The sequence below is a fragment of the Heterodontus francisci genome, chromosome 2 (assembly GCF_036365525.1).
Source record: "Heterodontus francisci isolate sHetFra1 chromosome 2, sHetFra1.hap1, whole genome shotgun sequence".
In the NCBI taxonomy this organism is placed as follows: Eukaryota; Metazoa; Chordata; class Chondrichthyes; order Heterodontiformes; family Heterodontidae; genus Heterodontus; species Heterodontus francisci.
Window position 1 is genome coordinate 37821051 of NC_090372.1, and position 14759 is coordinate 37835809.

The 14759-nt window shown below is 44.0% G+C and overlaps 1 long non-coding RNA gene across 1 annotated transcript; it reads left to right on the forward strand.

Moving 5' to 3' along the window:
- Nucleotides 1-663: 663 nt before the first annotated feature.
- Nucleotides 664-13942, forward strand: LOC137379409 (uncharacterized). The gene is made up of 2 exons (XR_010976812.1): nucleotides 664-1101; nucleotides 11682-13942. It is a non-coding gene; the product is annotated as an uncharacterized lncRNA (long non-coding RNA).
- The last annotated feature ends 817 nt before the right edge of the window (nucleotides 13943-14759 follow it).

Here is a 14759-nt window from a genome sequence, read left to right on the forward strand (position 1 = left end):
CCACCTTACATGAAATCTACATGAAACGGGAGCAATGACATTTACTGTTCATTCTGAAAAGGATGTATCAAATGCATCATGCTGTTGGAATATCGTTGCTGTTTCAAGAGCTAGTTGTTTATAAAAGGAAAACGTCGATGCTTTTTGTCAGTAACCCTCTATAAATAGTATCTCTTTTCTCTGGTAAAGGTATTACCCGAAAGTGATAGGACATGTACAGGTGATGTGCAGAACAATGAGAACAAACGGTCCTGCTTTGTTTTGGAAGTCAGGCTAGTCCCATCACTGTTGCAACTTTCAATAAATGCGAAAGTGGAAATGGGCCCTCTTTGTGCGTGTGGGGTGTTCCGGGGAGCGCACCTTCCCCCCCGCCCGACCCCCCCCGACTTGCCTCCTGGCTGCCCAGCTGTGTTGTCTTTGCAGTGAGTTTCTGTGTACATTCCTGAGGTCAGCGCTGCCTTGCTCACTGACAACTGATTCATTGGCAGCGGGATCGCGCGCGCTCAGACTGGCCGGCGCCAGCCCCGTGACGTCACCCATTCACACAGCGCTCCAGCTGGCGCCGGCCCGGCGGCTGCTATGACAACAGGCACGCCAATCACAGCCCGGGCACAATCCAATCCAGCTGCTCGAGCCGGGAGCCCCGCGCGCGCTGATGAATTGCCATTTAATTCTAGCACCTTTACCCTAAGCAGAGAGGGGAAGGAGGGAAGGGAATGTACACCTGCACATTTGCATTTTCTCATTGCTGCCAACATTATTTTCTAATATATGTTTTTTTTTAAAAATCCAAAGCTGTTGCAGCTGCACGCTCATTTCGCTCAAGTTTTAACTAATGCTCCAAAGTCGCTTAATGCAACCTAATTACTTATAAACGCGCCCTTTGTGTCTTGTGGTAATCTTTTTAATAAGAGACAAATTCTTATTTTTGCCCCGTTCCGGAGATTGAATTGACTTCAGCACTCCGCGGGTTTTTTTTTAAAACGGCGCTCGGTTGTAGAATGTTGGTCAGGCCCTGACCTGTCACCACGTTGTTGTTTCCCAGGTGGGGAAGCGCTGCTGGATCATTGGAGCGCGGAGGCCCGTTGAACGGGGAAGGCGGTAAGTATGTGCTATTTAAAAAAAAAATGTGTACACTTTAATATAACTTTCGCTTTACGTGTGGCGGCAGCATTTAACTCTTAGCGCGATCACTTCTACTTTCAGTTGCATATGTGAAGCGAGGTTTTAGTCGGGCAGTGCTCGCAGCCGAGAGTCGGTCACTTGTTTGGCAGTAACTTCGCTAAAGACCAGCATAACAACTAACTTTACTGCACCTTTACCTCATAGCCACACTGTACATTCCACCAAACGTGTGGGTTCAGTCCCCCATTTATACTCTACATTAGTTTGTTGTATCCATGTGTAAAATCTAGAAACAGTTGGACCTCCAACTCGCATATAGTCATAAATGAAACATGGGTGCAGAAAGTAAGAACTTCCATTTATTTAGTACCTCCTTACCGTGTTCCCAGGAGGTCCTAGAGACTTACGGATTTATTGTAAAACGGGATAATTTTACACGTCTTCAATAAAGTAGTTTTCAAATAATTTAGTTTCAGGCTGGGATCTGATTAATCGACGTTTATTTGCTAAGTGCATCTCCGTGTAACATGATTTATTTCTATTTCTTGATATAACTTGCTCCACGTGCCTGTGTACATTCTTGTTTCCTGCAAGTGATAGCACTATGTAAAACAGTCCACTTCATCCGCTGTAGTATTCGAACCAGACAAAACCAAAAAGTGCTGGAAGTACTCAGCAGGTCTGGCAGCATCTGTGGAGAGAGAAGTTAACGTTTCAGGTCAGTGACCTTTCATCAGAACTGGCAAAGGTTAGAAATGTAATAGGTTTTAAGCAAATAGAGTGGGGTTGGGGCAAAAGAGAACACATGGAAAGGTGTTGATAGGACAGGGTCACAGAGAAGAACTGATAAGGAGGTCATGGAGCAAAGACAAATGGTGTGCTGAAAGACAAAGTGTTAGTGCAGTGAGGCTGTTAAATGACAGAATAATGAAAGCCCTAGCCAAAAGCAAAAACATGAAAAAAAGTGGGCAGGCACATGGTTTAAAATAAAGCGTAATGATGAAACAAACTAAAATAAAATGCAATAAAAAATAAAAAATACAAAGTAAAACTTAAAAAGGGAGAGGGAGGGGGGTGGCAGTCATTCTCTGAAATGATTGAACTCCGTGTTCAATTGGCACCTAATTGGTGAACGAGGTGCTGTTCCTCGACCTTGTGTTGATGTTCACTGGAACACTGCAGCAATCCGAGGACAGAGATGTGGATATGAGAGCAGGGGTGTGTGTTGAAATGGCAAGCGACAGGAAGCTCGGGGTCATGTTTTCGGACTGAGCGGAGGTGTTCCGCAAAGTGGTCACCCATTCTGCGTTTGATCTCCTCAATGTAGAGGAGACTGCATTGTGAGCAGCGAATAGAGTATGCTAAATTGAGAGAAGTACAAGTAAATTGTTGCTTCGCCTGAGAAGAATGTTAGGGGCCTTGGAAAGTGAGGAGAGAGGAGGTAAAGATGCAGGTATTACATCTCTTGCGATTGCATGGGAAGGTGCCATGGGAAGGGGATCAGGTGTCTGGGGTAATGGAGGAGTGGACCAGGGTGTCGCGGAGGGAACGATCCCTTCAGAATGCTGACGGGAGGGGAAGATGCGTTTGGTGGTGGCATCACGCTGGGTATGGCGGAGGATGATCCTTTAGATGTGGAGGCTGGTGGGGTGGAAAGTGAAGACAAGGGGAACCTTGTCATAGTTCTGGGAGGGAGGGGAAGGGGTGGGAGCAGATGTGTGGGAAATGGGCCGGACACGGTAGAGGGACCTGTCAACCACTGTGGGGGGGAATCCTCGGTTAAGGAAAAAGGAAGACATATCATAAGCGCTGTTATGGAAGGTTGCATCATTGGAGCAAATGCGTCGGAGATGGAGAAACTGGGAGAATGGAATGGAGTCCTTACAGGAGGCAGAGATGGAGACAGAGAAGTCAAGGAAAGGAAGTGTCGGAGATGGTCCAAGTAAAGGTGAGAGAAGGGTGGAAATTGGAAGCAAGTTTGATAAAGTTTTCCAGTTTGGGGCGGGAGCAGGAAACGGCACCGATAGTCATCAATGTACCAGAAAAAGAGTTGGGGGAGGGGGCCTGGGTAGGACTGGAACAAGGAATACTTGACATAACCCACAAAAAGACAGGCATAACTAGGACCCATGCGGGCACCCATAGCAACACCTTTTACTTGAAGGAAGTGAGTGGAGTTGAAGGAGAAGTTGTTCAATGTGAGAACAAGTTCAGCCAGACGAAGGAAGGTGGTGGTGGATGGGGCCTGTTGGACTTCTGTTCACGGAAGAAGCGGAGAGCCTCAAACTGTCCTGGTGGGAGATGGAGGTGTAGAGAGATTGGACGTCCATAGTGAAGAGGAGGCGGTTAGGGCCAGGAAACTTGAAATTGTCAAAATGACGTAGGGCGTCCGAAGAGTCACGGATGTAGGTGGGAAGACACTGGACCAGGGGAGAAAAGATAGTCAAGATAGGAAGAAATAAGTTCAGTGGGGCAGGAACAGGCTGAAACGATGGGTCTGCCAGGACAACCCTATTTCTGGATTTTAGGAAGGAGGTAGAAGCGGGCTGTCCAGGGTTGCGGGACTGAGGTTAGAAGCTGTAGAGGAAAGATCTCCGGAGGAGATGAGGTCAGTGACAGTCCTGTGGACAGCAGCTTGATGTTCATTGATGGGGTCATGGTCCAGGGAGAGGTAGGAAGAAGTATCTGAGAGTTGGCGCTCAGCCTCTGTAAGGTAGAGGTTGGTACGCCAAACAACAACAGCATCACCCTTATCAGCAGGTTTGATCACAATGTCAGGGTTAGACTTGAGAGAATGGAGTGCAGCAAGTTCAGAAGGAGACAGGCGAGAGTGAGTGAGGGGAGCGGAGAAATTAAGACAGCTGATGTCACACTGACCCTTATCAATGAACAGATCAAGAGTCGGTAACAGGCCAGATAGAGGGGTCCAGGTGGATGGAGAATGCTGGTGGAGGTGGGTGAATGAGTCTACTGGTTGGGGGGAGGACTGCTGGTCAAAGAAGTGAGCACAGAGGTGAAGGTGACTGAAGAAGAGCTCAACTTCATGCCGAGCGTGAAATTCATTTGAGGTAGGGGTGTAAGGGGATCAAACTGAGTCCTTTGAGTACCGATCGTTCAGCATCAGAGAGGGGAAGGTCAGAGGGTATAGTGAATACACGGCAAGGGGTCAGATCAGAAGGGATGGGGTCAGAGGGAAGTGAAGGGGAAGAAGGATCTGGAGGGGCATTAGTCCCCATCAACTGCTGGAGCTTGCGTCCTTAACACCTGAAAGGAAGACAAAAAAGTTTTTTGTTAATGCGTCAGATAAGACGAAGGATGAAATGAAACTGTAGAGCAGAACAGATTTGAGATAAAGTGAGGTGATGCTTCTGGAGAGAGAGGTCCAGTGTGTACATGTAGTGGCGCATGGCACTGAGTGTGGATCTCAGGATGCAGCAAGAACAGTAGTCCGAGGAACGTTGTATTTCACGAGATGCCTGTAATCCTGGGTGGATTCAAAACATGAAGGATGAAAGTTCAGTTGGAATCCATGTGGAATAATTCAGAGCCGGAGACAGTCACTGAGGAAGGAGATTTGGCTATCAAAAAGGATTTTGGCAGACACTTTTTATCAAACACCAGGAGGGAAATAGAAAGCAATGAAGGTGAACCAGGTAAAAGAGACAAATTAAAATCCCATCAGAGAAAAGAGCAGAACTTCTTCAAGGTAAGCATTTCTGGAAGAGAAGTGGCAGTGAATTAAACACTAAAATAAAAGCAAAATACTGCAGATGCTGGAAATCTGAAATAAAACCAAAAGTGCTGGAAATAGTCAGCAGGTCTGGCAGAATTGGTTAGAATCAGGCATCCTCTTTCTTTCTCTCCTGTGCTTTCCACAAAAGCGAATAAGCATTAATGTAAAACAAAAAAATTCTCAAACATTGAACTCTTTAAATGTTCAATCTTAATCTTTAGGTGTGTTCAGGAGAATTTTTCTTGATCAGTAGGTTTCTGGCCCAATGAGGAAGGAGGCATTTTTGGATCTGAATGAGGTGGGTCAAGTGTCAGTTGGTGAACATTTAGGGAACAGTATTCATGGTATCATAAAGTTTAGGTTAGCTATGGAAAAGAACAAGAAGCAATCTAGAGTAAAAATACTTAATTGGAAGAGCGCCAATTTCAGTGGGGTGAGGACAAATCTGGCCCTGGTAAATTGGAATCAAATTGGCAGGCAAAACTAACGGAACGATGGGCTGCCTTTAAAGAGGAGATGGTTCGGGTATAGTCAAGGTACATTCCCACGAGGGTGCAAGCAAAGCCAGAGGTCCCTGGATGACAAAAGAGGTATAGAGTAAGATGAAGCAGAAAAAGGGGAAGACAGAGGTCAGGTTATTAATAGAAGTGAGAACCAGGCCGAACATACAGACAGATAAGGGAGGAAATGAAAAAGTAAATGAGAGGCTAAGAGAGAGTATGAGAATAGGCTGGCAGCTAACATAGAAGATTTTTGGATTCCCTTTTATCAACATAAAAAGAATAAGGTGGTAAAAGGGTAGTAAGATGATATAATGGTGGGGTCGATTAGAGATCAAACAGGGGATCCATGCATAGAGGCAGAAGGCATGCGTGAGGTACTAAATGAGTACTTTACATCTGTCTTTACTGAAGAAGAAGATGCTGAAGTCATTGTGAAAATCTAGGTCATTGAGATACTGGATGGGCTAGAAATTGAGAAAGAGGAAGTATTAGCAAAGCTGGCTGTATTTAAAGTTGATAAGTCACCAGGACTGGATGGGATGCATCTGAAGATAGTGAGAAAAGTGAGAGAGGAAATTGCAGCGGCATTGACCATAATCTTCCAATCTTCCTTTGATACAGGGGTGCTGCCAGAGGACTGGAGAACTGCAAATGCTACACCCTTGTTCAAAAAAGGGTGTGAGGATAAACCCAGAAACTACAGGCCAGTCAGTGTAATCTCGGTGGTGGGGAAAATGTTTAGAAACAATAATCCGGGCCAAAAATAACAGTCACTTGGACAAATGCGGATTAATTAAGGAAAGCCAACATGGATTTGTTAAAGGCAAATCATATTTAACTAACGTGAGTTTTTTGAGGAGGTAACAGACAGGATTGATGAGGGCGATGTGGTATACATGGACTTCCAAAATCCATAAAGTGCTACAAAATTGGCTTGCCAGCAATGTTGAAGCTCATGGAATAAAAGGGACAGTGGCAGCATGGATATGAAGTTGGCTGAGTGACAGAGAATAGAGTTGTGGTGAATAATTGTCTTCAGACAGGAGGAAGATTGTACAATGGGGTTCCATACGGGTCAGTACTAGGACCATTGCTTTTCTTGATATGAATGAATTGGGTGTGCAAGGCACAATTACACTATTTGCTGATGATACAAAACTTGAAAGTATTGTGAACTGTGAGGATAGCGATGGACTTCAAGAGAATGTAGGCTGGTGGAATGTGCGGACATGTGGCAGATGGAATTTAATGCAGAGAACTATGAAGTGAAACATCTTGGTAGGGAGAACAACGAGGCAATATAAACTAAAAGGTACAATTCTAAAGGAAGCGCAGGAACAGAGGGACCTGGGGGTATATGTGCACAAATCGTTGAAGGTGGCAGGGCAGGTTGAGCAAGCAGTTAAAAAGACATAAAAGATTGAGTTTTATAAATAGAGGTATAGAGTGAAAAGCAAGGAAGCTATGATGAACCTTTATGAAACACTGGGCTCAAATGAAGTATTGTGTCCAATTCTGGGCATTACATTTTAGGAAGGATGTGAAGGGTTTACAGAGGATGCAAAAAAGATTTATAAGAATGTTTCTAGGAATGAGGGACTTCACTTATATGGATAGATTGCAGAAGCTGGGGCTCTTCTCCCTAGAGAAGAGAAGGATTAGAGGAAATTTGATAGAAGTGTTCAAAATCATGAGGAATCTAGATAGAATAGATAGAGAAACTATTCCCATTGGCGTAAGTGTCAAGAACTAGAGTTCACGGATTTAAGGTGAATGGCAAAAGAACCGACAGGGACATGAGGAAAATCATTTTGGGGTGGCAAGTGGTTAGGATCTGAAATGCCTTGCCTGGGAGTGTGATGGAGGCAGGTTCAATTGTGGCTTTAAAAAGGGAGTTGGATAAGCATTTAAAGAGAAAAAAAATTGTCGGGCTACAGGGAAAGGGCTGGGGAGTGGGACCAATTGCTTTGCAGAGAGCCAGCAGAGCCGAGAAGGGCTGAATAGCTTCCTTCTTTGTTGTAACCATTCTATGATTCATAATAACTGGATTTTTTTCTTGTTATATCACCTTGCAGAAGTAACTTTGCCCAAAAGCAACAAATTATGTAGTTAAATAGGGAGATTGTGTATTTTGGACTTTATGTAACCTGAACAGACAAAATACACCATCAACACATGTGGTCTTGTTTTACTTGGGTTAATTGTGTAAAAATATCCTTAATTTGGAATCCAAGTAAATGCAATTTATTTGTCATGCTAGGCCCCCACCTGCCAAGAATGAGGCACATTAATTTTGTCACGAACATTGATTTTTAAACTCTTGCTGGAGCGAGGAAATGACTTGTGAAACCAATCAGCCGTGTCTGGAAAAGATATTTGCATATTAACAGACGGTGATTGGAAGGACAAAGGACCATTCCCTGACACATTCAACCCACAATGGACCTTGATAACCAGGTATTGAGAGGAGCACTCCAGAGACTGCTAAGGTGATGCAATCCAGGATTGGTTAGACCAGCAGGTCACATGACTAACTGGCTGTTCCAGGGTTTTTTGAACTTGCCACAGAGTTTGAACTCGAAGACTGTTTGATCCTGGACTGAAGATCTCTCCTGTCTGCTCCTATCTCTTTGTCACAAGCCTTTGAATCCACTGAAGACAAATGAACCCCAAGTGAGAAAAATCTCCTACAGCAAAGAAGGTTTAAGAAGAATACTGGGGCCCCAACGAAAAGCAAGATCTACCTGCAATCAAGGACTCTACAGTGAGCTCAAAGAACAGTAACAAAAACTTTTCCACTTTATTTTTCTTCTGCTCTCTTTCTCTATTTGCATGTGTGTATCGCATATGCATGCTAGCGTGGGCACGTTGTGTTTCCATAGGCGTCAGCTGAATTAGAATTCAAGTTTAATAAATTTCTGCTTTTCTTTAAACCTAAGAAAACCTGTTTCTGCTGGTTTCTTTGCCTTATAATTGAAAAGTGGTGAGCAAGGATTCACCCAAGGGGGAGCTAAAACACGGCGTGTTTAAAATGAAACCCTGTTATGGTAAGAGCAGGTGAAAGTTCAGAGGGACCCCTAGACACCTTTCTTACCTGGTTGTAACAGTCTGGCAAACTTTATTATAAGATCTAAATTTAGCTCCTTCCAAGCACTCCTGCCCACATCCTAACCCACATCATGTCCTGTTTAACTATCATTTCATGTCCTCATTAACCTTCATTTGCTCCTGTCCCCCAATGCCTCAAATTTAAAATTCTCATCCTTGTGTTTTAATCCCTTCATGGCTTGACCTTGCCCTATATCTGTAATCTTGTCCAGCCCTATGATCCTCTGAGAACTCTACGTTCCTCCTACTCTAGCCTGTATTTCACCCTCTGCTCCCTTTGACTCATATTTGGCAGCCATGTCTTTAGCTGTCAAGGCCCCACACTTTGGAATTCCTTCCGCGAACCTCTCTGCCTGTTTACCTCCATCTCCTTAAAACCCAACTCTTTGACTAAGCCTTTACCCCCCAATATATCCTTTGGCTCATGCCAGATTTTTGTCTGATTATGCATCTTGTGAAGTTTCTATGGGCCATTTTTCTACTTTAAAGGTGCTGGTTGAGAGGGTCAGCGATCAGTGAGGATGGGCACTGAGAGCCATCAGGGAGTCTTCCTGGAGAGGTAGCAAAAGCTCATTTGCCAAGGCAGGGCTATCTCTGCATCGCTAGCGTTCTGTAGTCCCACTGGTCACCTGGAATGGGTTTCATACACCCCATCTGTTTGGACCCCTTGACATGATGTGGCTCCTCTAATGGAGAGAGGGCCCAAGAGGCAGCTGTGCTTGCCCATGAAGCTCCACGCTGAGAGCAGCAGCAGTCAGCCATGTCAAGAAGGGCTGGGGAGCCAATGTCCACACTCTTGAGTGCCCTGAGGGGAGCCCCCAGCCATGGAGGTCAGCCTCTCCTTCTCCCTTTCAAAGCTCAGTTGAACCTCCCTGCTCACCAGAGAATGACCTGGAGCTGGAAAAGATTCCAGGCGCCTTGTCCTTCTCTCGCCTTGCCACTGCTGCGTAGAGCTCATGGCCAAGGCAATGGTGTGCAATTCTGTGCATTTGTGGGATCTGGCTTTCCATGAGGGTCGCCAACCTCTTGATGGAGGAAGCCATGTGCTCACATGCCTGAGATATGACAGCACTCATGGCATGGATGGACTCCTCCATTGTCTGCTCATGGCTGTGCATTGCCTCTGACATCTCCACCAGAAGTTGCCTTACGTGTCTCTGCAACTCCAGCATGCCAAGCATGGGTCTGGCCGCCCACAGGCCTCGGCTGTCTCCGCCTCAGCCAGCTGCTCGGGCATGTGTGCAGTGCTCTCGCCAGCTTGTGACCCTGATTCTACAGCCGAGCAGAAATCCACTGACATGAAAGTATTTGTGCTGGTGGAAGGTGCAGGAGAGTCATGGGTTGGTGCATCCTCTGAGTCCTCCTTCTGTCCCACGTCTGGTTCAGTCTCCTGTGGGCGCCAACCTGCATGAGAAAACACAAACATGTGGGTTAGGCTGTACAAATATCGTCATGCCAGCCATACATGATCTCGATCTCCAGAAGTGAGCTGTATGTCAATGGAAGCCAATCCTCACTCTCTTGCCTGGAGACCCCAGTCTCTCCATCTGATATGGAGCAGTCAACATGTGTCCCTGCTGATTCTAGTGCCTCCAGCCCCTCTCCACAGCAGAGAAGATCTGGGACGCCTCAGCCAATCCGGGCTGTCTGCCTCCTGTTATGGGCCCTCTTGTCCTGCAAGTGGAAAAAGGGACATAGTCATACTTTGCAGAGAGAACAACATGACATTTCTAGTGTCAGCCCCTCATTTCCTACTGGAGTATCACATACAGCTCATGCTCCCGTCCACCTTCAGGGGATATAATGGGGGTGTTCTTTGAAAGAAGGTGGCCTGTGGCTGAGATGCAACCCTGCATCTGTGAAGATGTGGTAATGTTTGACCTGTTTTGCCAGTGCTGTTGTAGTGCCTCCCTCCCCATGTTCCACTTGCAATCACTAAAAAGGAAAGAGGTTTGGAGCACTTGCCTTGGCAGAATGAAGGAGGTCATTGACCCTCAGTTGCAGCACTGTACCCAGTTCGGTGGAGGGGGGGAGGGGTGGCCTCATGGCTGCTGACCTCCTCAGTGATCTCCATCCAGGCTTAGTCAGGTGAAAGGGCCTCCTGCTTTACCCTTGCAGCCTGGAGGAAAATCTCGACTTGAATATTTTTCCCTTCAGGAAAATGGAGTACAATTGCAGTGTTGTAGAGTTTTTCAATTTGTGGAACATGAACCAAGCAAAGAACAGGCCATGCATGTAGCATGACCAGATGTTATCAACTATCAGAGCCGCCAGCCATGCGATCATGGTGATGCGGCTGCCCATATGACTGGAGGGAACGGTGCCCATTTCTGAGTCCGCCACTGGGACCTATGGCGGACTCGCTAAGTTCAACCCAGTGAATGGTATAGGCAGATGCCATTTTGGTTTGTTCTTTTGGTGTCTCTTGCTGGTATTTTTTTGTCTATATGATTTGCCTCTTAACTCCAGATTTAGCATCACAGTCACATAGGTCTGACTGCATTAAAATTTGAGCCAAGACCTACTGTTGTAGTCTTCTCTATTTCAATGTGTTAGTAGGAGCAGGACCTCTGCAAGTCAATGCAGTGGGTTTTCTGCTCCATAACGTAAGCAACTGACAGAATGCTTCTGAAACTATTGTGCATCATACAGCGCATCAACATCTTAATGCTTCTGTTTTAGTTTATGATCTCATTATGGATGTGGGTGTAGCATGTGACTACAGGGTGTGTTGCCAATTAGAGGTAGATATTACGTAGAAATTACAAAATAGAAACAGACCTTTCGGCTTAATTGCCCCTTGCTGGTGTTTATCCTTAACAAGAGCTGTATCCTAATCCTATGTGCTTGGCTTCTTCCAATACGCATTATCCTCTGTCCCTTCGGCTACCCATCTAAAGAATTAAAGTTTGTAATGGCCTCTGCTCCAGTCAGTCACTAACTCCTATAGTGCTTTGCACAGTTTCTAGGATGAAGCTTCTAGCGTGTCCTAGGTCTTAGATGCTCAATTTACTTCTGAAAGGTCTAGGCCCATTTAAGGAATGGGTGCCATTATGAAAGGATAAGGGAATAATGAGCATTATTGATTAGAATGTAGATCATTATAATTTATATAATGTCAGTGACCATTGTAGGTGAGTATTGCTGTTCAACTTGGTGAGTTGGTGTTGTACCAGAACTCGCTAACTTGATTTTTTTTTAACCCCCTTCAGGAAAATGGAGTACGATCGCTGTGTTGTAGAATTTTTCAGTTTGTTGAACATGAACCAAGGAACGAAGAGGCCACGTGTGCAGCATGACTAAATATTATCAACTATCAGAACTGCAAAAAACATGTTTCTGTAACAAAGTACAACATGGCTTTGAAAACTAGTTCCTGGAGATGATATGTGCAGAATCCATTTATGTATGTGACAACAGAAAAAGGGCTACCATGTCAATCAGCTGTTTTATCAGAGTAAGGAGTACCATGTTTCCACTATCTGTAAAGAAGAATGTATGACCTGATGCTAGCCAGACCATGCCATTGTAGATTCGCTGCTTATTTTGCCATTGTGTGTAATCAGGAAATATTGATAATGGTTGAAGGAAAGTTTTTCTGCTCTCGCTGTGTGTTCTTTTTTTTCCCCCTCGGGGAGTCAATTTTCAAATGAAGATCAAAGAGAAACAAAATTTAAATGAAAGTAAAGAGCAAGAGTTGAAGCTGCAGAGTTTGAAAAACTGAATAGGGTGTCTCTGATTTCAGATCAGATAAAGTGTGTTGTGGTGATCAGAACTGGATTGTGTAACATTCCATTGTATTATTAACAATGTCACCAAAAACCAGCTCTAATCTATCTGCGGTCATCTAACGGATACTTGTTTTACAAATTTAGAAAGAAACCTAAAACGCGGTGAACCCTTTGTCTTAAGTCTTTTTTGACAAAGATTTGAGTCTGAGGTCTGGGATATTATCCTTTCTGATCATTTTTTTTGTGCTTTGTAATAATGCTAGGAATGTGTATACTACTGGAGGTCGGGGGGTGGGGGGGGGGGTAGTTGCTAAAAATCTAACCTTGTTTCATTCTAAAATTGATTTTAAACCTTATGTTTTCTACTTTTTAATAAATATTCAAATAATCTGTTTACTTCTGCATCCATTGCCACTCAGTATTTCAGTAATATCAGGCATGGACCCTAACCCTAATCCTCGCCCAGTTCTTCCAGCAGTCTGCACAATGTTGACTCTGTTATGCCCAGGTGGTTTTTATTAAAAGTGGTGCTAAGATCAGCTCATTTCATAAGGAAACATGGAGTTGGCAAAGAGATTTTCATCCAAATATTCGAGTTTGGATTTTCACTAAGGCCCAGAGGTGAAAGGCCAGTGTAAAGAACTTATCTGTATTTTGTTTTTAACTCTAAATGGAATGGAAAATTTGTAAGATGAGAGGGTGGGGTGGGGAAGGAAAGTATTCAGTCTTCAGCACCAAGTTGCTCTGAAAGGCTCCCAATTTTTCAGAATCTATAAGTAAGCACAATGTGCTGTATCTTGATGCGATTTTTGTTTAGGGTGAGATCGTTCTTGTTAAACTTAATATATCCATTAAATTTGTGTTTCTTTTTGTTTAGTTTGCTCTCTCTCTATTGGTCATTGTTTATAAGGCAGTTGGTTATCCCTGAAACCACAACATCAATCCCATTGAGTAGTGGTCTATTTTGATGGGATTCTCTGAGGTGATTGACATGGAAATGCACTAGAGAAATTTTCTGAAAAGGCTGAGATAATTGAGTGAATCTTCCCCCCCCCCCCCACCCCACCCTCTGGGTTACTTTTTAGGAATTTGTGAAATATGTATTATAAGTAATAAACATTACTTTTTTCTGATTACTCTACTCTCCTTTGGGCTGTATTTTGTAATTGTCTTCAAACTTCATTGATTTGTATGAACCTAAGTAACAACTGAATTTCTCTTCCTCCTGCCCCAATCTATTCTCAGATTTCTTTTTACAACTTTGATAATATAGAATCAGCAGTTGCGAACTGAGTTGATTAGGAATCATAATGTAGTGCAAGAATGTGCTTCTGACACTTCTCTATAACAGGATTATAGTTTTTTTTAACTATTACAGTCTAAGAATTGGATATGATTCCATTTCACTGGCTATTGAAGAATTTCATTAAAATTAGCCAGAGAAGGATTTGTTAGCACATTGTCAGCTCTTAAGATCTAGGTCTAATTCCAACTCCAAACTGATGGGATGAAATTGTCCTGTCTCAGTGGCCTGTGAGAACAGTATTTGAAGTCTATTTGCTAGTCATAAACCAAATCTTTACAAGTTAGGCTTGGATGAGATTGCCCCCTTAACTCAAGTTCAACCTTCCAGATTATCTCTTTCAGAATCTTACCACTGTAGCATCATGTTTTCACTAAGTTCTCGCCAAGGTTTGACCACTTGCCTGGTGATCGTCTGTATATAAAGAAATACTTCTTGACACCTGTCTTGAATTTTTTTTGAATTTTTGGTGTATTGTGTCTAGTTCCGGGCACCACACTTTAGGAAAGATGTGAAGGCATTAGAGAGAGTGTAGAAAAGATTCACAAGAATGGTTCCAGGGGTGAGGAACTTTAGTTATGTGGATAGATTGGAGAAGTTGGGACTATTTTCCTTGGAGAAGAGAAGGTTGAGAGGAGATTTGATAGAGGGGTCTGGTCAGAGAAGATAGTGGAAAAACTGTTCCCACTGGTGGAAGGATCACAAACAAGAGGGCATAGATTTCAGGTGACTGGCAAAAGAAGCAATGGCGACATGAGGAAAATCTTTTTCATGCAGTGAGTGGTTAGGATCTGGAAAAGGAAGAACGTGCAGGGCTATGGGGAGACGGTGGAGGAGCGGCACTAGTTGAATTGCTTCTTCAGAGAACCAGCACGTACTTGATGGGCCAAATGGCCCCCTGTGCTGTCACTATTCTGTGATCTGTCCTCTGCAGCTCTGAACTTGTGTTCTGTGACTTTGGTGTTCCTGCATCCATTGTTTTTGGGTTAATTTCTTTATCCTCGTAAGTATTTCTAAGGCCCCTCTTGAGACTTTTTCTGATTTTATTTCTATAACCTTTTTTGTATTGAATGTCAGTTTTTGTTTGTTTTATCTGGAGTGTCCTTGAGGGTAAGATGATTTAACCTGTCCCTCAAACCATTCTTGTCAGGAAACCTACGCATCTAGATGTTGTAGGGTGAGGGCACAAATCTGCCCACAGTTTGGTGAATGCATTCAGATATATTGTAAGAATGGAGGGGTTAGGGGAGGCAGGG